General features: G+C 44.4%; 1 long non-coding RNA gene across 7 annotated transcripts in view; it reads right to left on the bottom strand.

The window, feature by feature from the left end:
- LOC132251218 (uncharacterized) overlaps positions 1 to 27,027 on the bottom strand; it is a 59,693-nt gene that overhangs the window by 1,544 nt on the left and 31,122 nt on the right. For 6 of the 7 annotated variants that reach the window (XR_009463131.1, XR_009463130.1, XR_009463129.1 and 3 more), the window contains 3 exons: positions 25,600 to 25,939; positions 23,205 to 23,458; positions 1,722 to 10,724 (listed from right to left, as the gene is read on the bottom strand). This is a non-coding gene — a long non-coding RNA (uncharacterized LOC132251218). Of the gene's footprint in view, positions 1 to 1,721; positions 10,725 to 23,204; positions 23,459 to 25,489; positions 25,940 to 27,027 lie in introns of all 7 variants that reach the window. The other variant, XR_009463128.1, reaches the window with a different exon arrangement.

Below are 27,027 nucleotides of genomic sequence, written 5' to 3'. Positions count from 1 at the left end.
GAGCCTGTTCTAGAAATAACATTATTAAAGTTTCCTTTCAAAACAAAGATCAATCAAAGAGACAAGCAATTATTTCATTATCCTTCAGAAACTCATAACATAATGAAAGGAATGTTAAAAATAAACTAAATGGGTCTTCTTGATTGAAAGAATAGCTCAGTCATAATGACTTCCTCAACGAGTAAAAATTATCCAGGATTAGGTTTTCACAGCTTTGAATACATTATGGATTCTCTGTTTCTAATAATTAAATATGGGGGGGTTTCTCCAATAATAAAGAATAAAATTAGCAACAGTTGTATTTGAATATAAGTGAATATACAAGATTAAAGTCTTAAACTAGAACAAACGCTACAAACGTTTTGTGCCAGGCTGTTCCTTCTGAATCTGTTCTTGGGGGAGACTCTGAGCTCAGAGCTTTTAACCTTCTGGCATACCATGAAACCATCCGGTCACTACCATCATGACACCATCACTTCCAGTTTGCTAAGAGCTCAATGATGGTCCAGGGGTCTCTGCTTTTGGAGAAGGACCATGAGAAAAATATATCAACCCCCACACCCATCAAATTCAGGTGTCAGTCAGGACAGCCTAAGGCTGTATGTACTTCTTAGCCCCAGGTGAGAGCTTGGGAATGCCCCTTGGAGGGCAGATGTGACATTATGGAGAAAGAAACCCAAATAGGATGGCTCAATGTAGTTAGACTGTCAGAAGCAAGAGTTCTGGAAGCCAGTGCAGAGAAATGTGTTTCCAGATGACCATGTGGCCTGATGTAGTTCTCCATGTACCGAAGGCCATCAGCTTCTTTTGTAGGGAGAGAGGAAGAAATCAAACTGCAGCCCCATATTGCTAATTTAAAGGTTAGGGCTCTCTCTAAGAGGATCCCAGCAGTTTCCTTCTGCTCAGGCCCCACCTATACTTGCCTCTACAAGAGGGTAGAATTGAGAGTCTACTTGCGGGGAGGCGGGGAGGGTGTGTCACAAATTGCAACAAAATTATCCACTTCTGTGTACAGCTGATAAGAAAAATCAGATGATGATCATTGCATCACCAATCAGGATTATTGCAATTTGCAATACTGGATATTGTAATAGGAAGCCACTTAGAAGCATAACTACTGGAGAAAAGGGACTAAGGTAGTAAAAAAAATAGGCCTGTGTGAAGCAGCTAGTATTTGCTTCGAATTTGGATTTGGCTCATTTGGGGGACAGTAATGCGATTCGGTGATTCGAATCACTGTCCCGAATCAATTTGGCCAAATCTGATTCAGAGATTTGGCCACTATCAAAATCAACTGAATCTCCAAATTGAACAGAGGCCCCAACCCTCGCCCTCTCTCCCAGCCCCATCAATGGCTGCCCCAGCCAGCCCCAGCGTCCTGGCGCTTTAAAAAAACAAAAAAACAAACAAAAAAAAAACAGCCTTACACTCACCAGTTCCTGACAGGTATGTGTGTGGGAAGGGTGATCCCACTGCCCTGTGCTGCATTGAGGGGACTGTGCCACGAGCACCCGGGGGCCCCGATGGCTAATGCAGCAGCTAGTGAGTGCAGAGCTTTTTTTTTTTTTTTTTTTTTTTTAAGTGCCAGGATGCTGGGGCTGGGTGGGGCAGCCATTAATGGGGCTGGGGGGCACTCAGGGGGGGCTGGGGGAGCAGGCAGAAAGTGGGGCCTGGCAGGGGTCCCCTCCCCCCACCCATAGTCCCCTCTGCCCCCTACTTACCAGCACAGAGTCCAGGTCCTGGTCCCTGTGGTGGCGAGCGGGGACTGTCTGAATCTCCAAATTGATTTGGAGGCTTTGAATCGATTTGGACTTTTTTTATTGGTCCCCCGATTCAATTCCATTTTGGAGATTCAGCTGCCGAATCTTCTCCAAATTGAAATCAGCAACCAAAGCTTCACACAGCCCTAGTAAAAAAGACTGAGTGAGAACTTTCCTGGTAATAGTTCTTTTCCAGGGAACTTAAAAAAAAAAATAAAAAATCTATACTGTTAATAAATCCTATGTGGGAGGAATCTTTCCCCTCTCAGCTATCTGTTCACATTTATCCTAGCTGGCTAGTGACTGAAATCTGTCATTGTTTGACACCTGTTTAGTGGCCTTTTTGGGTAGTCTTACTGTCTTACTGAGCTCCTTATGGGTATACATATATGTGCCATATACCAGTTGTGTCAGAACCAACACTTATCAACCCTCTTTCCACACCCCTCCATGTAGCCTGATGGTGCCCACTACACCTGGCCCAGGTGCTGGATCAGGACCACCAGCTGGATCTGGCCTGTGGGTAGATGAGGCACTGCTCATCTGGCCCATGAGGAGAAAAGATTGAGCACCATTGATGTAGACCACAATGACTTTATTATACCTGCAATGCTCCCCAGTGGGGATGCAGCTTTCTACCAGCAAAAGGAGTTCTTTCCTCATCTACTCAAATGAATAAGCTGTATTGGATAAAGGACTCCTTTGCTGGTATAAGTTACATCTCCACATGGTCAGGGAATGGTTGCCATGATCTTAATACACTATAAAAGTATGTGGCTTAGGAAGGACTGTCCCAACCAGGGCTTAGAGAAGATTTAGCCTGAAGATCAAATAAACCAAAACACCTTTATAGACCCTCAAACTTTAACGTGGAACCAAATTGATTGGGGATTGAAACAAACATCAGACTAGCCAGGGAAGCGAGCTGCATATCTCAGCGCTCTTCCAAGGACATGGCACCAGATCTCCACTGCCAGTTAGACATCTGAATAAAGCAGCTAAGGGGAGCTGCTGCACACTAAGCACTACTGAAAAAAAAAAATCAGGTCATGTCATTCAAGTGCCTTAATGGGAACACATGTCTTGACAAGCTGGTTCCAAGTGCCTGATTCCACCTCAGATGATTGTTTGGCTTTAGCAGGAGAAAGAGGAAATCCAAGTTAGCAGAAATAAAAGCACGCTTCTTATCGCTGTGTCTCAGCAGAGATGTAACAGGGCAGCTTTGTGCCCTGAACAGCTGCAGCACTCAGGGCAGTGCTAGCTGCTGTACTACCAGCTGCAGTGGTATGTCCAGCACCAGGTATAGCAACAGCTATTTTATGGGGCTCGCTGCAACGGCAGTGCCTGAAGCTGCTGCTTTGGTCATCCATCCTCAGTTATGTCACTGCGTCCTAGCTTGGTACAGCCAATAACATACACACATTTTTGAACAGGTAGAATCATGGCAGCTAGGGCGGTAATTAAAAAAAAAAAAAATAAAAAAATAAAAATAAAAATAGTTATACCAAGTGCAGACGTAAATATTCCAGTATAAAGTATTTCAATATATTCCTTATTGCTTATTGTTGTGGCCTATTTCCCCTTCCAATGCAGGAGTAAATGATACTGGCATAAAACCCATTTATGCTGGTGTACATGCATGTACATGGCAGGAAGGGGAGGGGATGTAGCATTTTACCTATATCCTGTAAATTTCTACCAACTTAGAGCAGCTTTCTAGCAAAGACAAGGCCCTATACCGCAAAACAAACTTGGCCTCACCTTTGCACGTTTATGGTATTCCTGCCTTTTGAGAAGACCTCGATGAAGTACTTCTTTGTACATTTAAAAATGGTTGTTTTCATAAAAGCAAGATACTACAGTTTCATAAAAGCCTAGAAATATATCTTTCTGGCTACATCATATTTGCTGCCAGAGGAGCAGTGAAGACTGGATATTGGCTGTAGACCATGGTAGACTTAGGATTTGGTAGTTGACCAGGAAAAATATTAAAACAGGCAAAGTCTGTCATCACGTAAGAGACAGCTTTCAACTTTAGTAAATGTCTTTGTACTTAAAAAGCTAATGGAAACCAGTCACGGTGATAAAATCTGTGACTGTCTTAAATAGAAGGAATTCTTGGTTTCTTGTGGTAGAAAGAAGACTGGAATGCAAAGTCTTGGGCTTTCCCTTCTTGTTCATAGTTTTTCTCATTTGATATTAAAACAAAACAAAAAAAAAAACAACAACCCTAAAAAAAAAAAAATCAACAATCCATTCCAGAAATAGAGAAAAACTCAGTATTTTACTTTATTGAAATGTGAAGACAAAACAATACATAAAACTCCCAAAATAAGAAAGCAAAACACCACACAGCTGAAACAGAAGGCAATTGGAGCCCACTATGAAAAGGTCCAACACAGGAATATTACCGGTGAAAGCTGATAAATACACAAGAGGAGAAACCACTGCTCAGACCACTTGCAGTGCCAAGAAAAGAACAGCAAACAGGCCTAGATTGAAGCTCAAGATAACAACACACAGAGTACAGAGACTTTGAGAGAAATTAGAGGGGAAATAAGAATGTCTGCATTAAGAAAAATAGGAGATGACCAGATGGACCAGCAAGAAGGAAGGATCATAAAAGAAAGATGTTTTGAAAAGAGAGACAGGGACATTTTTCAAGCTGCCCTATCATTTAAACTAATTCTTGTACACTTACAAATATCTCTGTATACATCCCTAGTGTTGCTGCTGCAACCATGTTACAGGCCAGCCATTACATCTTTACCTAGCCAAACTCTCATTACTTAGATGGTAAGGCCTTTGGAATAGGCACTGTATTGTTGTTTTGGGTTTGTACAGCATCAAGCACACCAGGGTCTGGTCCATGACTGGCGATCCAAATTAGAAATATTGAAATTCAATGCAAATCTGGCTGAGTTAGAGTTTAACAGATACAAACCTGAGGACTGGGCCCTGTTGGTGCAATGAAGAAAACAGTGTCCATGGTAAGAAAGCATATGACTGTGTCAATGTGTGTGTCTGTTGGGAGCAAGTGTGTGGGCTATGCTGAAGCTCAGAGCAGATTTCTCTCCATCCTTCCAAAGTCTCCCAAAGAGAGCTGAAGCTCCTGTCTTCTAAAACTTGGGGATTTCAAAATTGTTCTGTTCTGCATCAGAACAAAATCAAATGCCTCTGAGGTCTTTCATGACAAGGGAATAAAGGAACTAAAAAAAAAAAAGAAAAGTAAAAACCTTCCATCCCACCGTAGCAAATGGCCTGGTGGTTGGGGCATTAGAGTGGGAAGCAAGAGACCCAGGTCTAAGTTCCTGCTCTGCCATCTTCCCACGCTTCATCTAGGTGTTGTGATCACTAAGCTATTTGTTATTATGGGATCAGTCTCTCTCTCTTTTGACCAGAAATTCCATCCTGGACCCGGGGAACTTTTCCCAATGAAAGTTTTGCTGAACTGGTATACTGCTGTGAAAGGTTTCAGTTTTGACAACCTGGTAGTTTCCAAGAAAAAGAAGACAGATTTGTTGAAAAATACCCAGGATCCCAATTTCTGCACTCAAACATACGTGTTACTTTTAAGCTCGCTCCAAAGCCACTGAAGCCAGTCAGAGTCCTTTCCTCAGGATCAGTGCATATTGGATTTGATCAGTACTACAGTACAGTAGATCTGAATATTCAAATCAAAGAATCAAGAGTGTAGGTTGTAGCCGTGTTGGTCTAAGGATATAGGCAGACTTAACCATGAAGACTACATAAAAGGAAGCCAACAGACAACTTTCTGACACCACCTATTACAAAAAACTACAAGAAGATCCTAACTCCCCTGTCTACCTTGAAACTCAAAAATACCATCAAATTGTTTTCATCAGAACTACAAGAAAAACTACAGACCTTGATCTCCCCACTACCTAACCCAGGGACTTTTCACCTGCTCCCTAAAATCTACAAACAAAGAAAACCTGGCAGATCTATCATATCCAATCACGAAACCCTAACTGAGGGAATATAAGGTTTTGTTGAATCAATGCTAAAGCTGCTCATCACCCCCTAGATCACAACACCTAGGTGAAGTGTGGGAAGATGGAGAGCAAGTTTTGTCCAAGACACTAGACTTTCTATGGAAACTTGAAAGCATAGACTACCTCCCCAGCACCACCCTCCTAGCCACCATGGATGTTACCAGCTTATATACCAACATCCCACATCAGGATGGCATCCAAGCCTGCCTTGCATGCCTATGTGAGCAAGATGACAACTCAAGAGTAGAGACCCAAAGGTATTACTGACCTTATACACTTCATCCTCACACACAATTTCACTTTTAATAACCAACACTTCCTCCAGACTGTGGGCACAGCTATGGGCACCAAAATGGCCCCACAGTATGCCAACCTTTTTATGAACCACCTGGAAGATAAATTCCTCAAGGACTGAACCACCAAACCCTTGCTATACTTAAGATATATCGATGACATCTTCATGATTTGGACTAAAAACCTGCAATCACCGATTGAGTTCCATCAGAAATTCACCAATTATCATCCCTCCATCCAACTAGCTCTTGAATACTCCAGCACCAACATCTCCTTTTTAGACACAATGATCAGTATCCAGAAGGGTAAAATACTGACCATGTTATACAAAAAACCCACAGACCAGCATACATATCTGCACAGAACCAGCCAAGCCCTCAGATACCACTGAATCTGCACTGAGGCGAACATCTGGGATTGCCACCTCACTAATTTTAAACAGGCTTTCACCCAACAAGGGCATTCCTTCAGAGATAGATCGCACATTTGAAAGAGCCACCTGGATACCACATGAAGAATTGCTGCAGTACAGAAGACAAACCCCCCACAAATCACACACTGTTGGTTATGACATCTCCCCTCCCTCATATGGAAAGTCCTCAAACAGTTGCAACCCATACTAGAAGGAGACCCTATTCTTAAAGAGATCTTCCCAGAACCACCCATCCTAGCCTTCAAACAAGCATCGAACCTCACTAACCTCATCACCAGAAGCAAACTTCCTACAGCCAAGAACACACCAAATGGATCCAGACCGTGCCAGGACAAGAAATGCAAAACCTGCCAACACATCTCCACCACCCCACAATGACTACACCCCACAACAGAGCCATCAGCATTCCTGCATCTTACAGCTGCACTTTCAGAAATGTACTGCATCTCATCCAATGCCCTGATGGAAAATACATAGGAGAAAGCAAACAACAGCTGCGCACCAGAACGAACGCACACCGGAAATCTATCAAAGACAGGCATACCCAACTACCGGTGGGGGCACATTTCTCACAAGAAAGCCACTCCCTCTCCAATTTCTCAGTTCTAATCCTCAAAGGGAATTTACAAAACACTTTTCACAGATGAGCCTACGAACTTCACTTCATCAACCTCCTGGGTACATGAAGTCATGGACTAAATATAGACATTGGATTTATGACACTTTATAACCTGCCTAACATCTGACTCCCCAGTATTCATTCCAACCAGGAAGAGCACACACCAACTGCAAATGCTTCCTCAGCCTGACAGTGTTTTTAAACCTGAAAACTTGCTAAGAAATTTTTTTTCCCCACTATTCAAGTTGGTCTAATAAACAATATCAGATTCATCCAAAGAACCTTGTCTGCATATTAAAGAATGGAAGTCAGAGCTACTTGGAACCAAACTGCTACATGTATGAGTCACAGCTTCATTTGAAAATCTACCACCACATTGAATCTAGTAAGCCAAAGTATCGGCTGGAAACCATTGATACAAGCAATGCCCTTAATTCAAATATTGCTCCATTCAAGACTATGGAAGCTTGCTTATTGATTTCAAGAGGGATTTGGAAGTTTTTAAGTACAAATATTTACCTTTATTTCAAGCAGCACACTAGCAGAGGAATGATTAGGATCTAGGCTTTGGTTGATTTTACACTACAGTGAATCTCATGACAGGAGCAAAAGAAGAGAAAAAAAGGCATCACTCACCCCCTCATTCCTCCCCCAAGAAAACCCACTTATTTGAGATTGATGATTACCTTAAATGTTTCAACTTTATAAATCCACTCAATTTTGAGCAATAATGACAGCTTTTGGGGGCTTTAAATATTAAAGAACATGTCTATTAATACCATACATGTAATATTTTTATACCTGGATTTTGGTGGTTACTCCTGTAGAGAGCAGAATGCTAGAATCAGTCTTCTTTTGCTAAAATAAATTTTAAATAAAAAAGTGCAGCTGCACAGAAGAGCTCTCACACACTTGAATAACTAAAGAGCTTGTTTTTGTAGGCATACTAAAACGAAGGGAAAGTGTTTGATTACAAATTAATTCTCTTTTCCTTAGTTTGATGCAAAATTACATTGAGTAGGGAGATATTGGCAAAGGATGAAAGGGGTGGGGTGTCAAAAAAGGCTTCCTGAAGATGAATGCTGTGGAAAATGGAAGGAGCCCTGACAGCTAAAGATCCTTCACTCACTCTGATGGATCCAGCTCCTGCCATAAGACATACATGGCAGACCCCTGGCTGCACAGAGACACAGCCCCTGCAGTAGCGATGGGGTTAGAAAAGCTCTCATAGGTTCTCAAAGGTAACATTTTCAAGAACACCTGGGAATGAGCTAACTCTGTTTCCATTGATTTCAGTGGTAAAATTCCCATTGATTTTAATGTAAGCAAAACTAGGAACATATTTGAAAACCCCAGCCCAAGTACAAACAAATCCTAGTACAAGTGCCTATATAAATGGGAAAAAAAAGAGCTTGTAGTTCCCTCCCTCCCTCTCTACTAATCCAAAACTTCATCTAATAAGAGTTCAAGCTATTAGGGGGAAAAAAAAGTCTGTAATGTAAAGAAAAATTCTACTAGTTTTTCCTTGAAAACAGTCTGCATTTTATTTCCTTTTTCTTCTTTATTGGATGTCAACACAGTAGGTACTACAAATTTCTTTGTTGAATTTTTTGCATTCATTCTATACAGCTTGTTAAACAGGAGAGTTGCTTTAGCAGAGAATTAAAAGAAAAAGAGCGAGAGCTTAATCCCAGAGCCTTGTGAGATCAGTAGGAGTCAAAGTAATGAACCATGAGAGTCAAATTCATTGAACTTAAACCTTTTTCCCAGGAAAGTAAAATATCTTCAAACAAAGTTATGACAAAATATTTCTAGAAATGTTTTCGTAACAGAAAGTAAAAAATCATCACTCTCACTTTCTTTCACTGAGATGGTCATAATCGCCTATTACTATATTAACTACATGCAGTCTTGTCTTTGATCTTCATATAGGATCTCAGGCTGACTATTGTATATACTGCTTCTTACTGCTGAAAGCTGAGGGTTGCCCCTTAAAAAGATACAATCTCCTTTTTTTTAACTTTGGAAATTACGAACAGAAAAGTCTCTGAAGTAAAAAAGAAAATACATAAAGAGGCACACACAGAAGGAAATGATCTGAGAGAGGAGCCTTTAATAAGCCAAATAGGTTTAGCCTAATGCACGTTCACGTCTTTGTTAATTTAGCAGATGATTTTCAAATGAATGTGCCTCTCTTCCCCTGTTTTAGGAAAAATGTAGTTAACCTCATTCTCCACCCCCCCTGCCGATTTGCCGTGGGTGAGATCATTGGAGATCACTTAATCTGAAGGGGAAAATCCTCTTAGTTATTTTCCTAAAGACTTGCTGAATAGGCTAAGTGTGTGCAATCATAGAGGGGGACAAGAGTTCTCCTGCAGATTTTCCCACACCACAGTCTCTGCAATGCTCCCCCATATGCATTAGTAAGATTCTCAGTCCTCTAGCTTAGACAAGTTTTTTTCAGGGCTTATCCCAGACAGTCTAATAATTATTGTGGTTGTATTTGTACTGCATCCAAAGACAAGGTAGGCATCTCTCACAAGTGGGTCCCTGCCTCAAACAGCTTGCAATCTAGAATTTAGATACAATTAAACAAGTTACAGCAAGGAAAAACAAGAGGGAAGAGTTGGACAGAATCAAATAAACAAAAGCCTAAATAAATGGTCCGCTTGTGGTACCAGTGCCAAGGCCAGTGCCATGCCTGAGAGGCAGGCTGGCTGGCAGTGCATCGCAGTTTGCCCCTAGCTGCACAGAAAACAACCACATTTATGACCAGTGCCTGTTGTGCAAAATAAAACAAACCTAAAATGAAAGTAGTTCTACCCTCTGGGATCCTCCAGCCTGGCCCTAGAGCCCCAGCAGCAATGTTGAACCATTGGAGATGTTTCTGAGCCTTCTGTTTCGATTCAGACTCGGTGTTTTGGGCTGCAAAACACCTCCGAAATGAAACGGCTGCTGAACTTTCACACAGCCCTAATGAGTATCAATACAACTGTCTGCTCCAAATTAGGCAGGGGAAAATGTAGTACAAATTTGGACCAAATTTCCCTGCTGCTCAACTAGTATTTATCTGGAAATGATTCAATTCAGTGAAGATACGGTCTCCATTTCTGGGTTACTGACCACATAACAGCTGCAGTTTTGTTCAGTTATCTTCAGTTTATTAATGCTGTCAGCTTTCATAACCCCAAACTGGATTTTAGGCAGGGCAATGGTCTATAGACAAGTAGCTTTTAGTGTTCTAGGTCTGGCTATACACGTAGAAAGACTACCCCAGGGTGGAAGAGAACGGACAACACTTACCCCAATGTAATTTACACCGGTGTAATTTTACCTCCAATTTTCACTGAGGTATCTCTACACCAGATTAAAGTAACGTACATTGATGTGGGGGGTTACATAATCTGTCCACTTCTTATGAACTCTGCTGTCCAAACCTTTAACTTTGTCCATTTCCTCTTCTTATTTCTAGCCACTTTTTCTTACTTTGTCTTGTTTCCTCTGGTCTAAATTTGTAGACCATGAACTCTTCAGGTTCAGAAGAATGTGCTGCTTGTGTGTTCGGATGGCCTGCAGCAGACTTTGGGATGATTAGGGAACCACTGCAAAAAAATACCTAAATTAGACTTGTGCAGCCTTTTTTTTTTTTTTGGGGGGGGGGGGCGGTGGTGGAAAGGGACACATTCTAATGGGTTTTGGTGTATTCAGCATTTGATGGCTTTTTGGATGTAAACATCTCTATGGGACCTGAGGCACCCAAGTAACAAAGTTGCAGTCCCAGAACATCTGTTTGGTTGCTGTATCCCATTGAAGTGGTACCCTGCTGTCCGACTTGAAAGCACTCTAGTTTCCACACCTCAATCTCCCACCTGTCTGTGCTTAGTAATTAAAAGTGCCTCGACACAGCAGAATTCTTAGCACGATGCGAGTACTCGGTGCAAGGGATGCCTCGCTACGGCGGGAAAAGCCTTGGTGCAGTGATCAGCTCCTGCCGAAACTAGCAGCTGCACTGTTTGGATGCATGCTACCGATTGGCTCATCATAAATTATTCATACCCGGCAGCTAGCAATTGGCTCACTAGCCGTATAAAAGCTTGGGTAGTTTCCGCCCAAGCCGGAGAACTCCGCATGTACGTTGGGAACGAGTTCCTCGTGTACCTTGGAGCAAAATTGGAGGCCTGATCAACCACCAACCACTCCCCGTCACCGACCGTCCCGACGTACCCCGCACCCTGCATGCTCAGAAAACATTGGTGTGCTTTTGCTTGTACCTACACTGTGTGCATCGACGCAAGTCCCTGTATGTCAGTTTGTAAGTAAAGTTCTTTTCAATTCAACCAGTACACGTTTGTGCCTAATTCCACTCCATCGGCGCGGCCCCAATTCCGGTTATACTCGGCTCCCACACCACCCAGGACTAATTGGAAACCAGAAGGGAGGCACTCCTCTGCCTAAGGACTGGAGCCTCTCAAGGGACCTGACCCACCAGGTTGTCTCAGAACAGATCTGTCACAGCAATCGCATTAGCTTTCTTTCCAAATGGGGGGCCAAGAGGAGCAAGCGGCAGTGGTTTCTAGTGATTACAGCCTTGCCCAAGATGTAGGAAGTTTGAGTTCAGGTCTCTAGTCAGCTGGAGAGCATTCAGACTCTTAGTAGTGCTTTAAACATCTGACTATAATCTGTTTTGAGCTAGCAGGTGGCTCCTTTTTCAAAAGAAATGAATAAATCCTGCTCAATTCCTTGAAAGAATGAAAGGAGGCACCTACTTTCAGGAATGAATTATGGCCTGTGGATGCCCATGAATGAAGGTGACTCCCAAAGCCCTAAGCCAGGTGCCAAAGCTTCAGAGAGGGGCAGCATGTCAGAGGATCCCCATTACCTATCTCTAGGGGATTCCCCGCTCTACATGTGGGGTGATTTTTGGAGAGCTTCACTCCATTCATACAGAGTCAAGTGGATTCTGAACACCTCACTCAGAAGTCCAACATCCACTGGAGAGGCCTAGTATCTGGAAGTCGGACACTACAGCACCTAACTTATAGGTACTCAAGTCCTTCATAGGATTTTGCCCAAGATGAAGAGGCATTAATATGACACAGTGGGATATGCCCAACTATGCTGTTGTGCTCCGTGCAGTTAACCTGCCTTCTAATTTTTCTTTTAAAAGTTGGATGGGCATTAGGATCCACCATGGTTTGACAGGCAGGCAACCTGGCGCATGAAAAATGGTGACAATATTGACAATGACATGTTGCTCGGGAATGATTTCCTTTTGCCCTTTGAATGCTATCGAACGCATTTGAGTTTACATGTGCTCCCAACACTAAAGCTCAATGTATGTCATGTTAGTAAAACAGACCAGTTCATCTTTCCCATAAGATCCAGCTCAAATGCCACCTCAAAACTAATTTCTTTTATCTTCTGTTTTGGCATTTACTTCAGGTCAAGTCTAATCTATTTCTCCTCTCACACCTAACAGAACAAAACTGAACCGAACCTCATCATGAGATACTCAATGATGAGTTCAGAATAGGAAGTATTTTGTTTAGTATTAGTTCCGAGTTCTCTGTAATTAATGCCCTTCCAGGAGTCCTTTCCCCTTCTATTTCTATCATCTTTCCTCTTCCTGCCAGCCACAGGGTTTACAATTTCCTGTAACTTCACATTAGATTATACATCAAGTTACATTGTGAGCTCTGTGGGGCAGGGATCATGTGACCTATTACACAGTCAGTACTTCGTAATGATGATAAATTAGCTTTCCAGGAAGCATCCAAGTGGCATGGATCAATACAAATCAAAAACAACAGTATCGACCTCTCTCACTAGTCCCTGCAGCCCCATTTGTCACTATGTCAACAAATTATTTTCCAGTGATCTCTGGTAAATCCATCTGTCAATCATTTTCTTCTGGTAACTTCATAAAATGCAAGTGTTCTTAAACTCTTGGGTGCAGTCCCAAGTCTTTCACTTCTAGAATACCATGTTTCTACAAAAGCCCCAGGGTTTTTACTTGTACCACATCCATGTGTGATGGAGTCCTTGCCTCAAACTGTCTGGACTATTGGGCGTCCAATTTTAGACAGCTGGGGTCACCATCCACAGTGCCATTTAACTTCCCTGGGAGCTATAAGTATTCAGCTTCTCTGAAAATTAGACTCCATGGCTGCATTCCCATGAGTGAGAATGTGACTTTCCCTGGGGACAAGTAGCAACACATAGTGTGCTGTTGTTATTTGTCCCCGGTGAAGACCAGTGCCACGTGTGCTCGGGTGGTAAGCAGCAGGTTACCCCAAGTCGGGTAGTGGAGGCTGGGGCCAGCAACTGTGCTGGCCCCAGCAGCCTTACCTGAGGTCCTGGGGCCCGCAGGGAACTGCAGCTGTGGCACTTCTGCAGCAGGGAGCCAGGCCAGCAGCTGAAGTGTGGCTCTGGTTGGCCAGGCTGTGGTTTTGGGTGGTGTGCGCTGCTGCCATGTGCACCACCCTGCTTTTTTTGGCATTTTTTTTTTTTTTTTTTTACCCTGGGATCCCCTGGGGTCAAGAAACCCCCCTGAGCTGCAAAGTAGCAGCATGGGGAACACCTGCATGTGCACATGTTCGCGCTCATCTGGACATGGCCCGTGGGCATATCCCCATGAGCAGGAACATGTGTTTCCCCAGGGACAAATAGCAGCAACACATTTGTACCACTGCTACTCGTCCCCAGGGAATGCCCCTACACGCATGCTCCGGCATGCAGCAAGTTGCCCCTGGTTGGGTAGCTGAGACTGGGGCCAGCACCTGGGCTCACCCCAGCAGCCTTACCTGAAGTCTTGGGGTCTCTTGGGGTTGCAGTGGTGGCAATCCGGGCATTCAGAGCCTGGCTGGCAGCTATAGCATGGCTGTGGCTGGTCAGGCTCCAGTTTTGGACAGCGTAGGCTTTTTTCTGGCATGGGTTTTTTTGACACCAGGAGATCCCAGTTTAAAAAAAAAACATCGTGCTGCAAATTAGCAGTGTGGAGCATGTGTGCATATACAGCGCATGTGGTTTGCGGAGCCATAGATGAGTTTGCAGCACCACAAAACACGTGTGCACGCTTGTGGGGTTGTGCTCCATGGCTGCCTCCCCAGAAGTGGGAGCATGCGCTTTGCGGCGCCTCAAAGGCTTTCGAGGTGCCACAAAATGCACACAGCGCATGTGAATATGTTCTCTGAGCTGCATATTTGCAGCATGGAGGCAAAATTAGATACCAGGACCTAATTTTGGGAGGAGAAAAGCACGGCAGCACATGTGGTGGCAGCATGTGCCACCCAAAACTGAAGCCATGCTCTGTACTCCTGGATCACTGCTGCTGAACCCCTGGGAGGCTCCAGGACCCCAGGTAAGGCTGCTGGGGCCAGCCCAGGTACTGGCCCCACCCTTCCCTACCCCACCCAGGGCAACTTGCAGTGCACCAGCATGTGCATGCAAGAGTGTTCCCTGGGGACAAGTAGCAGTGGCATGTGCCACTGCTCCTATTTGTCCCTGAGATAACGCACATTCCCATTTGTGAGGATGTGCCCATGGGGTCTAATTTTCAAAGAAGCTAAGTCGCTTGTACAAACCTTATTGAAAACTCTCACTAAGTCCCACCTTGGGCACCTAACTTCAAAAGATACAACGTGGAAACCCTTCTCCTCAGCTGCCTCCTAACTCTGGAGGTGTCAGAAATCTCCAGACAGCTTAGTTTTTGCCAGTAAAGGTCCCCAGTTACTTAAAAGTAGTAGCGTAACTAGGGCAGGACAGGCAGGGCACCACCCTGGGCACTAACCAGGAGGGGGTGCCAGAATTGCAGTGCTACACCAAGTAGTCTATGTGGGCAGGGGGAAGACTGAGGGAATGGTGGGTTTGCAGGCAGAGCAGGCATAACCCTGTGCCCAGTATGTATGTGTTGCTGGGGGGCACAAAGTGGGTACTCGGGTCAGTTCCCAGGGAGCCCTGCCACAGGGCTGCTGCTGCCAGAGCAGAGCAGCAGCCCGAGAAGTTAAGGCTTCCTTTCTCACCCATTCCCTGCACCCCCTCAGTGCATAATCCCACACCCATGCCCTCTCCCTCAGGCACTCAATGAGCTTGCTATGTCTCTATTTAAGAGTCTAGACAGGGCTGAGTCACTCCTATTGCATGCCTAAGAAGCATCAGACTTCTTTCACCTACCTCTCCTGTTCAGGTAGGTGTTGGACTTTCTCTGGCTTAAGGAACACTTCCAACACAAAAGATGGAGTGCTTCCCCATCCTCCCAGAGCAGCTGTTAGCACTTAGAGCACTCTTGGATGAGACACAAGTTTGAATATCTTCTGCGAGAAGAAAGACTGAACTAGTGTCTCACCTCCTGGCTGAGGGCTGCAAACACCAAGCTATTTTTCAAAGGAAGGTGCCACTGTTCCCCCTTCTCTTCCAGCCATGTTTTAAAAGAAGCTAATAGTCGCTCCTGGATTTGTGAGCAACTTACCCTGCAGATATGCATTAGCCCATTGCCCAGGAACACCTACCAGAGGGGAGATGGGCAGGTTCTAGCTCTTGGCCAGGCTGAAGCATGAGTGGAGATCAAACAGTACAGCCTTGTGAAGACTGAGAAGCTTCTGGGCATGCCCAAAAGCAGAACTGCAGGCACTTGGGGAACCTTGAAGTGAATAAACTGAGGTCTCTATGGAAGTTAGGTGCCTCCAGAGTTAAGTTAAGCTGCACAAGTGGGTTCAGGACTGAGAGTTTGGGTTTACATTCTCCTGAATTGCCATATTGCATGCCCAAGTCCATTTCCGGATATGGCCTTTTTCAATGGAAGTTAGACAGCTGCATGGTTTTGAAAAAAACCTAATTTTTACTTAAATGCTGTTGAAATCTTGACTTCAAAAATCTAAAATTGGGATTCCTAAAAAATAAAAATACTTGCATTGGTGCAAGGGGGAGAATCCCTCGCTTTTGCCAAAACTGCCCCTTTAGCAGCTCCCTGTGGGTTGCATTGCACTTGCTACCATTAACTGGAATGCAGGCTGGCCTCCCTCCTCAGTCACTTGGTTATTGCTGGTGGGTTTGCACTGGAGCCCAGAGATCTGGGCTCTCCCAGCCTCGCCGAACACCGAGCCGTGTCTTGCTCTACACGAGTCAATTGCTTGCGAATACCGGCTGCAGCCCAGCTCTTATGTTCTTTCATTTGTTTCCCCCCCATCGCCCATTCTGTCTTTTATTAGAACTGCCTGAGACTCGTTCAAACTCGCAGACGGCTGCTTTGGTTCTTAACCCAGCTCCACGATGATCAATTGTTACAACCTCTTTGTAAATTCTGAGGAGCACAGGCCTTTCCCATGCCAGTTTCATTTCCGGGAATGTAGTATTACCATTTTTCCTCCCTCGAGTTTTCTAATATGTTTTAGCTCCTCATTATTTTAGTCCCATTGGAAGTAATACAGTTTGGCCCTACCTCTCATCTCACTTATGAGTGTGCAATTCCAATGACTTAATGAAGTTACTCCTAATTTAAGGCTGGGTGTGATGAGAACCAAACCTTGGCACACATTCTCTCCTGCCACATGTAGCAATGCTAAGTATCTCCGTGCATCTGGTTTCAAACAAAGCCCACTACTACAGACAAGCATGTTAAACATTTGAAGCCTCCTTCCCAGGTTTCAGCAACATCCCCTTCAGAAATAAGTGCTTAATGGCATTCATTTTGGGTTGTTTAAGCCACAAGTTGCTGTCAGTGCTATTTAACCACTTCAGTGTCAGGGCCACTTCAGCTGTAGTAAAGGGATAGCTCCATTAGTGAGGCATTGCTGATGTACATCAATTGAAGATCTGACTCAGGCTCTGCAATTTCTATTTGATAGCCAGGATGACAATTGCTCCTTTAAAAAAAGACCCAAAAACAAACACAAATCCTCCAGCAGCAGTTTCTATACTTTTTTTCCTGCTCAGGCAGTAATAAGAGCAGCTTTACTTCTGACGCTTTCACATGTGTACTCTATTTTGAATGCATAAAATCAAACCAATCCTGCAAAAGCTCCAGGACAGCTCCCTTTATAAACTGGGCAGCTCACCCCACCAGTCCCCTATCATGTAAACCTCATTATTTAGTACTTTGATGTTAGGCTTTTACAGCTGAAGAATTCACCCTTAATCACTGGCAACTTGGGTTTTGTTTTTTTTCCCAGAAAACAACTTCATAGTATTTTCTCCTTGATGCACTTTTCTCTAATTTTAAAACAGTTACAAGCAGGGATTTTCCACTCACCAAGGGGTAGGCAGGTCTGGCAACCTTAGTGCCAGCTATTCCCTATTCCTTCTGGTCTAATTTTGCTCCTTGGTTGGACTCCCAGCTCTCAACCACTTTCATAAAGACCCTCTTTGCCTTATTCTGGGCAGAATCAAGTAGTTGATTAGCTCTTCTGCAGCAACAAGACTCTTTACTTACCTCTCTCTCTTTTAACATCATACTATCTTGATCTCATGGTCTCCAGGCAGAATTTCTGAAGGAGCCTTCATTTAAAGAGATAGTCATCTCCCCTAATCAGGGAGTTAACTAGTTTGTACTGTTTCAAATTAAACAATTATTGTTAGGGTTCTCTAACTGCATACAATTATAGTAAGGGAAACGGGACTTGTAAAGAATGAGATTAAATTCAAGTCCTACTGATTCTGTGGGATGAAACTACATCTCCCCTGGTTCAAGCAGCTAGTCTGGTACTGAAATGTGGCAACCTGGAATTACTGCAGCTTCAAGTGAACCAAGAAGTGGAGAGTTTTAGTAAATAAAAAATATGGATATGGATAAAAGAGACGTGATACTTCTTGAAGTATTAGTTATGTTGGCGGCTAATTTCAAAAAGGGGTTTTTTTGCCTGCCCCAGCTTTTCAGTTTTCTTTGGATTTTTGACTATTGCAGCCTCCAAGACAGGAGGAAACTGTGTCGATTAAATACCAGTTCACCTAAAACAGACCTTTAATAGCAAGTAGTTAAAGGCATTGTACTAAAACCTGAATATTCACATGTCATGTGCTCTGTAAGCTCTACCCTGGAGGAAGTTATTTAACTAGGTTAAGAGTACTACAAGTATTAAAATACACATTTAATTAGGTTTTGTTGCTGTGAGAGAGCATAAAAGGCAGGGCAGTGTGATAGTGTGCTATTCTATGAGTCTCCATGGGAAGAAACTATGGTCTACATAATCACAATTCCCTCCTGGCTCTCCCATCTTCAGGGGAGACAGAAATTTGCTTTAGCAAATACCAGCAGCAGCAAGAGCTGGTCAAGGACTTGCCCAATTTTACCCAGATCTATTTTTGTCATCCCTCAGCAGCTGACTTATTTGAATTGATGGGGGCATTTGGGAAGAGACACAAGTCCTCACCAATATCTGATCTGTCTGACCTCCACTCCCTGCTAACCTGCTCCTGAACTCTGGTTAGAGACATTACACTCGGGAATAGCGAAGACTGAGACCTGTCATGCAACCGTAGAAATAACTCCTGGAACATGGACCTATGTCAGGTCACTGGGGCTGGGAAACACAATTCAGTCTATTATGAGTACTCATGTTTGTTGCACATTTATTACATTAATAACACTATTCATGAATATGTTACTCCCAAATAACTCTGTGCCTGATCAGTAGTGGGGCATTGTTATCAGCGAGTTCCATGCTCCACTGACTTGCCAAATGTGCTGATTTCTTCATGTAAACACATAATTGAAAACCATTGCTTCTGAGACCCTGAGAGCTTCCTTGCTATACCTAAGTGAGATCACGTTCTTTATCTGCTGTTAGGAGAACACAAACATACGGTGAAAAAGAATCTGATCCCTCCTAAAACCTCCATATCCAAAGTACCCCTGGCATTTGATGCATTATTGAATGTATAAAAAAAGTAAATGTATATTATATAATGTTATAACATTATATAATATACATTTACTTTGGGGGGGGGTCTTGCCTCTGCCACTGACTTTCTGAGTAAACTTGAGCAAGTCACTTATTTTGTCTTTTCAGCTACTTGCCATACAAAGTAGAGAAGATAGTACTTCTCTCTGCCTTGTTGATATATCTATTGATTTATTTTATATATACTTATGTGTGTGTGTGTGTGTGTGTGTGTGTGTGTGTGTATATATATATATATAATAAATCAATTCAAGAATAAGAACTCAGCAGGTAACCCAGACCCATGACAACATACACCTAAGAGAGTCAATAATTTGCCAAGAAATCTCTTACTCTAACTCATAAATCTATATACATCCAGTCACAGTAATATTGCAATGCATACTAGGCACCGACTGGCTAGTGGAGGACCTAATTCTATATCCAGACATTGCCGTAGAGGTACTGCTGGAAAGCACAGCAGTATGGAGGTAGGTATACATGTGGGTATTTCCCACTGCCTTCCCATGAGAAATGAATTTCACAAATGATCTCTGCTGCTAGCTTTGGATACATGCAGGAGCTCTCCAAAGGGTGTGTACCAGATGTTTCCAAACCGTTAACAGGGTGACAGTGGAAAGGGCAAAGCCTGCCAAAGTGCCCACCTGCTGCCTTTAGATCTTTTGCAGACCAAGAACTTCTAAAAATCCTCACTCCCAGATGCACATTTTAAAGCTGTCAGGTTTCAGTAGAAATGTTTGTTTTAGATATTTTCCGATGAGACAGAAATGTCACTTACAGAGAGCTTGGGGGCATTCAGGAAGAAATACATGTCCGTGGCATTACAAATAATTACTTTGATTCAAAATTGTCACGTATGCAACACTTCCTTGGAAACATCAGAAAAACAGCTGAATGGCAAAACAAGTATTTTTGAGTCAGTAGTGAGCATGAGCTGGGAGTCTTTGACTGTCACTTTATCCTTCTGAAAAGATTTCAGTTGATAATCCAGCACATTTCAACAAAGAGCCCATGGCTCAAATCAGGCCTTGCCCATCTGCTGTGGTATTGGCAGGGTCCATTATTACTTTCCTAGTGGACTGACATGTCCTGACAAGGGTAAAGCCAAATGGTAAGCAGATTCTTTCCCCTTCCTGGCATACTTGCACTTCTGCAATTATTATTAATAGTATTATTGTTATTGTACTAGTGCCCAGAGGATCCAGTCAGACACAGAGGCCTCAAAAGTTCTGAATGAGCCAGACACTATGCACAAATGTTGGTCAAAATATTTGCCTTGCTAATATTTCTCAGATTTTTTTTTGGCTAAACCCTTTTAAAAATTCTTGGAAAATGTCTGTTTTCCTTTCTCTGCCTCTCTCTTTCCTCCTTGGAAAAAGCACACATTCAGTTTGCAGCTGAAAATGTCTGGGTTTGGCCAAAAAGAAACTGGGTTTTGGATGAAATGTCAGAATTTTCAATTTTCAAGGGAAACTCCCCAAAATATTTTCAGCTCAGTAACTGGGTACAACACACGTAATAAAAGCACAGTTACTGGCTGCATACGGTCAAAGTACTCTTAAATATGCAGTGTCCACTGGCCATTTAAATGCATAGGCTCCAGACTGACTAAAAGACAGTACACATATGGTGTGAGCTTCCCAGGACTTGATGTGAATAATGCTCATCACGTAGGGGAACAGTGTGGGGTTAGCTTTTAGCACCTTACTAAGTACCCCTATCTTAGTCCCCAAAAGTTTTATGTCTCTAACAGTAGTCTTGACTTAACAGCTCACAGTCACTTTTACCAATTATGCAGTTAAAGGGAAGACTAGGGCATTACAAGGGAGGCAGCCAGTACTCAATTAACAGATTGAGTAATTGAGTAATCAGCTTAATTAACCAATAACCAAGGTGTATTACAATGATAGATAAAAAATTGAGACTGGTGAGGTTTCATGTAGTTCAGCAAGTTACTTACTTATCTAATGGTGGATAAAAAATATACACTGTATTTTAAAGCCCTAACTACCATCTAAATCTGGGTGGGCTCAGGCTCCTTTCCTATTATTATTATTATTGTTGATGATGTTGTTCTTGGTGTTATGTGCCAGCAGATCTTTTCAGCCCTGTGACATATATACTCAGTTTTTTCCTGGAGGCAGATTCATAGCAAGCAGGGAAAAGGTAAGGTGTGCATATTTTGTCATCTGGCATCCTCATTCACTCTAAGAAAGACTTCTGCCAAATGCTTTGCTTCAGCAGGATTTTTTTTTTAAATCAAACAAACATGCACACATATTTAGATGGACTCAGAAGCACAAAGTTCTGATTCAGATTTCAAACGCTCCAAAGTTTGGAGATGTTAGATATGAGGTTTTGATTTAGCCCAACACAAAGATGAGCCGTCTTTATCATTTAAATCTGCATTCAGCCCTTGATTTGGAAAGGAATTTTATCTGTTTAAAACATGTGGTCTTTACTTTTGGCAGGACATAATGCAACCGATATTTCATAAGCCTCAAAGGAACTTGTACCTATAGAGCAACTTTCACAAGAGGGTCTCAAAATACTTCCCAGTAAAATAATTAAGACTTACAGAAAATATGAAGTAGAGAAATGTTATCCTTACTTTTTCTATAGTAAGCAAATTGTGACACTAAATGTCTTGCCTAACTTCAGGTAAAAAATTACTCCAGAACTAGGAACAGAACCCAGGAAAATTGTGATTTTTTTTCCTCTGATCATTTGATCACTGCTTCCTGTCCTCCTAGAATCTTTACTGTAATTTATCCACAAGCTTCCACTCTTATCTTTCTGGCTGAATTATCTGGGGACTTAAATAATCATTCAGAATTGCTATGAAAATATGGGCAGCCAAGGTTCTTTGGGTAGATGTGGTATCTTTTATTAGGCCAACTGAGTAGTTGGAAAAAAGGTTATTTGCAAGCTATCTGTGCAATCACCCTTCTTTAGTCATAGGAAGTCTTTGCTGCTCTGATACTCCAAGGAACTTTTCCCCAACTACTCAGTCTAATAAAAGACATCACATCTACCCAAAGAACCTTGCCTGCCTATGTCCTTAGATCAACACCACTACAACCAAAAACCCTATGAAAATATGTACACTTAACTTCCCCCCAACTCCATTTAAAAACTTTTCACAACCCAGATCAATAAGTCAGTCAAAATGTGCAGTCTCCTAGGAATAGGGAACAGTCTGCACAACTGGGGGTCTCAAAAGTGACAACGTGAGTAACCGCATGTTAACAGGATGACTGCAGTGCACATGTTTAACTGTGGGTATTAATCTGGGTACCCCCCATTCTGGATGACCAATTTGAAACCAAGAGCCTCGCAGAGGTGCCAGACACTCACAACCCCCTTTACCTTCAATTGGAGGAACTCAGCATCTATAAAAATCATCCTCAGGGTTTTCAATGACTCGGATTAAGGGCACTTTTAATGTGATGATCAGGAAATACTTGAACTGTCGGGCTTGTAAATTTGCTCTCACACAGTAGATGGCAGCATGTGAATGTCGGAGAGAAAAGGGTGACATTACAGCCTGCCCTGAATAAAGGGACACATTCCAATAGGAAGCATATTTGGAGTGAAGTGTGTAAACTGGGGTTTGACTAGGGCGAGTGGTCTGATAAAACTCGGTGCAGTGATACACTATGCAGCACAGGACCTTGGCAAATGAAATATGCCCCCACACTGCAGGCAGCCAGAAACTCCTTTCTTCCTCCAAAGGGCTGTACATTTGGCTGTGCCATTTTTTTCAACCAGTAACACTGTGAGGAAGGGAAAATGATACAACTTTTGGTGTGCAGTGGTTACTGCCACCTTGATTTTAAAGCACAGTAGGGAAGAATTGCCTCCAGAATACCATGGGACAAGACCACCCTCAATATTAATAGAGGTAAATTGATTCAAGGAGGTTTCCTGGGCTGTGTCCCCGCAGAAACCAGAACAGTGGGGGAATGACCTGCTCTTAGGGCTCCTCTAGGATAAGCCAAATAATGCATAGTGATGAATAGCAACACCACTCCTGCAAAAAATAAATGCTAGATCCCCCATTCCCGAAGTGAAGCCAGCCCAGGCACTTCTTACACTTCTAAAATGAGAAGCAAACTGAACGCTTGTAGAACCAATGAACAGCATCTTAATTGGGGTGACACGATAAACCTGTCAGCTAGTAGTTACCTTGATTCCGTTGTGCGACCTGCGTCTTTGTTCTTTCTTTGTGCGCAGTGCAGGGGGCAGAGCACCCCCAGGCGTGATGCAGGGCAGCGGATCCGGGCCGGGCTGGAGGACACTGCACTAGGGCTGGCCCTCGGGAGGGTGGTCGCTGGGAGCAGGGGTGAGGTCCTGATCTGGGCAGAGTGGAGGGGCTCAAGCTGCCTGTCCCTGACGAGTTCCCATCCCTGCCAGGCAGTGCATTCACTTCTCACAAGCACCTATTGAAAAGTAAAACGTGGAAAACGTATGACAAGGGGTTTTCCTTCGCAGAAAGCTTTGGAGCCCGTACTTCTGTTTCGGAGTGCGATTCGTTTTGGAATAAATCACCCTGGGTTCAGCATGGTGCTGAGTGTGCAAGAAGCAAACCCCCGGAGCCGGACACGGATGCTGCAGCACTTCCCTGGGCATATCCATGGATGGGGTACTTCGCATTTCACATCGTTTCCGCGGAGTTTTGGCAGCCGGCTTGGTGGCAAAGGCATGCCCTGTCATTTCGACGACACCCCAAGGGCCACCAGGAACTGGTGCTTTGACACCGCGGGCACTAATGCGACATAGATTAGGCAGAGGTGGAGTCCCAGGGGGTCATTGCAACTTTAGGGACCGAGCAGAAAGGGGACGTGGCTGGAGCCGGGTTGTGCCCCGAGGGTCACCCGTGGGCAGCATGGCCCTCCGGGGGCAGTGCCAGGCAGCTCAGGGGTTGCTCTAGGCACCGCTGTGAAGCAACCCGGCTACGTGATCAGGTGAAGGGGAAATGGAGGTAATACAAACTACTTCCTACTTGCACCTCCACCCCTCCTCAGCCCTGAAAACGCAGCAAGCCTGGCTGGAGGAGCAGCCCAGTGACTTCCAGGCGTTGCAGGTTATAGAAGAGAGAAGAAGAAAGAAAGAGGTTTTCTGAGCAGCAGCAAGTCGTGAGGACCTGGACGTGCTGCAAGGAGCAAAGCCTGCTGCCCCTGGGCATGGGGGGCAGGGGCTGCTTGTCCACCACGGAGCCATCATTGCTCGGACTGCCCCCTTCCTGACACAGTTACCTCCTCTGCAGCCGTGTCTTCACGGCTGCCCCGGGCTAGGTCCCTGACTCCCAAAGACGTGGAGGCTGGGAGAAGGGAGGAAACACTGCTGGATCTCTCTCCTCCCTCCAGCATCATGTTTCTTCGTGGGGCTTATGAGATTTGTTGCTTCCACGGGGAAAAAGAAGAGGGCACGGTCCGGGTCTCAATAGAGGGAGCATTTCACCTTAAACAAGTGAAAGCACATGGCACGGGAGAGCCGCTGCTGGAAGAACTGTGCTCTCGCCCAGGACTGCTCAAATAAATGCAAGGAAACGTTTTTGTACACATTAGAAATTATATATATACAATGTAATGAGGTTATACAGATCTACATTCATATAGCTTCATTACATCATTTATATATATAATTTATATATGCGTTATATATAATCTAATATATTATTGGGTGGCAATATAGATATATCCTTGGGTGGCAATATAGATAATGTATTCACATTAGAAATTATATCTAATGTAATAAGGTTATACACACATATATACATGTATTGCACACACATATACATACATGTGTGGTGTGTATATACAATCAGAAATACTTTATTTGGGGTCTAATTTACCCAAAATATATATGGATAATTGCAATGAGGTATATGTGACCTCTTTGGCTGCCAGAGATTTCTTTTTACAGGAGATGGCAATATAGACAGGCAATGAGGTTTTTTTACACACACACACACACACACACACACACACACACACGTGTGTGTGTGTACAGAGACATATATATAAAATGCACACACACGCATATACATGTAACGAGGTTATATATATAAAACCAGCAGTGGCAATATATATATTGCATATATAAGCGGCCAGCAATATATATATTGCATATATATAACCAGCAATGGCAACATATATATTGCATATATATAACCAGCAATGGCAATATATATACTGCATATATAAAGGCGGCCAGCGATGGCAATATATATATATTGCACATATATAACCAGCAATGGCAATATATATATTGCATGTATATTACCAGCAATGGCAAGGCAATATATATACTGCATATATAAAGGCGGCCAGCAATGGCAATATACATATATATAATATATATATATGTATATTGCCATTATATATACATATATATATTATATATATGTATATTGCCATTGCTGGCCGCCTTTCACTACATTGCCCGAAGTGTTATTCATTTGAACACACATCGTCACCGCGGAGGTGCCGGGCATTGCGCACAGAGATTCAATCGTCTCCCGGTTCAAACATCGGATTTAGGCGTGTTGACTCTTAAACCCATGCTCTGAGTTGCAGACCTGGGCCTCAGGGGCGAGCAGCCAGGTCCGGGGCCGGGCTGGGCGCCGGTGCGCTGGTGCGGCGCTGCACCGCTGCAGACACATCTGTAAGCGCTGCCTCAAACGTCTGAAACCCGCGAGGGAGGCAGGGGAAAATCATGAGACTTCAAAGGAAAACGAAACGTGCGGTTCTTTGTCTGCGCTTTCTGGCTTTGGAGTCTTCAGGGGTCACAATTTGGAGACATTTCATGCCCCCAGCCCCGAGGGCAAGACGCTTGGCTTGGAAGCGGAGATCTCCCGCAGCCCCGTGGCTCCAGAAGTGAGGACGGGCAGTGGTGGAGGGGATCCAATCCAACCTCACCTGAGAGACAAGCAGGAGAGTTAGCAGCTTCGTACTCCCCAGACAGGAGCGGAAAGGCTCGCCCGGCCCCTCCCCCGGGGAAACCCGTAGGAAGGGGTGTCGGGACAAAGAGCCCACGGAAGACAGTCCTGGGGGATCCCGTCCTCCTCCAACCTGCCCCAGCCCCGTGGGTCTGCGGGGGCCGCAGTGCAGGCTCCGAAACCCTGTTGGTCTTGTCCCAGTCCTGGCCCCTGACACCTCCTGTCTCCCGGGCCATACAGCTCCACCCGGGACGCTTGTTGCGGGCACAGGTGGGGGGGGGGGGACAGGGCGCTGGCCCCTGGGAGCGGCTGAGCCCTTCTGCCACCCATCTCTGTGCCGGGTCCCCCCATGCCAGCGTGCGGAGAAGCCCTGGAGAGACACCCCCGCGTAGGCAAACCGTTCAGCATCCCCTAAAACAGCCCAAAGGATTGAGGTTAATCAGCAATGCCACAAACTGAGCAACACCGTTTGCATTTTCATCCGCGGGGCCGTGGGAGAAGCGGTGCTGGGAAGAAAAGACTGACTTCGCTTTGTGAACCTGAAAGACCTGCTCCAGGAGCTGGAGGAGCCCGGCTGCAGAACAGCCTTCCCTGGAGCTGCCCGCCGGGGCTGGGGCCTCACCTGGTGTCGGTGGGGCTCCCCTTGCCCTGCCAAGACAGGGCTGGAGACGCCGGGGGACTGAGCTGCAGCGGCGGAGGCTGCCCCCAGCCCGGCTGCACGTCAGCGAGGACGAGTAACACGTTTGAGCGGAGTGTGGCCGAGAACAGCGGGGTCTTGAAATCCCACCTAGTTATAAGCAACCCCTTTCCCCCGAGTTTGGTTTTTCTTGCCCTACAAAGACCCCACTGAAACATTTCCCTCGTTCTCTGTGAGCAAGGGAAGGCAGGAAAACGCGGAGGCGCAACTGGAGGAAATCCAGGCGGTGCAGATAGGGATGTCTCTTCTCTGCCCCCCCGGGAGCCCGCTCGGAGTCTCCTGGGTCGCTAGTGCGGGGCTTGTCCGCGCACAGACGGGAGAGGATGGACTGGCACAAGAGTGCAACAGGCTGCCCAGGGGAGAGGCGAGGG

Source organism: Alligator mississippiensis, chromosome 6 (genome assembly GCF_030867095.1).
Source record: "Alligator mississippiensis isolate rAllMis1 chromosome 6, rAllMis1, whole genome shotgun sequence".
Lineage (NCBI taxonomy): Eukaryota > Metazoa > Chordata > Crocodylia > Alligatoridae > Alligator > Alligator mississippiensis.
Note: the sequence above shows the minus strand (reverse complement) of the source record. Positions and strands in the feature narration are given on the sequence as shown.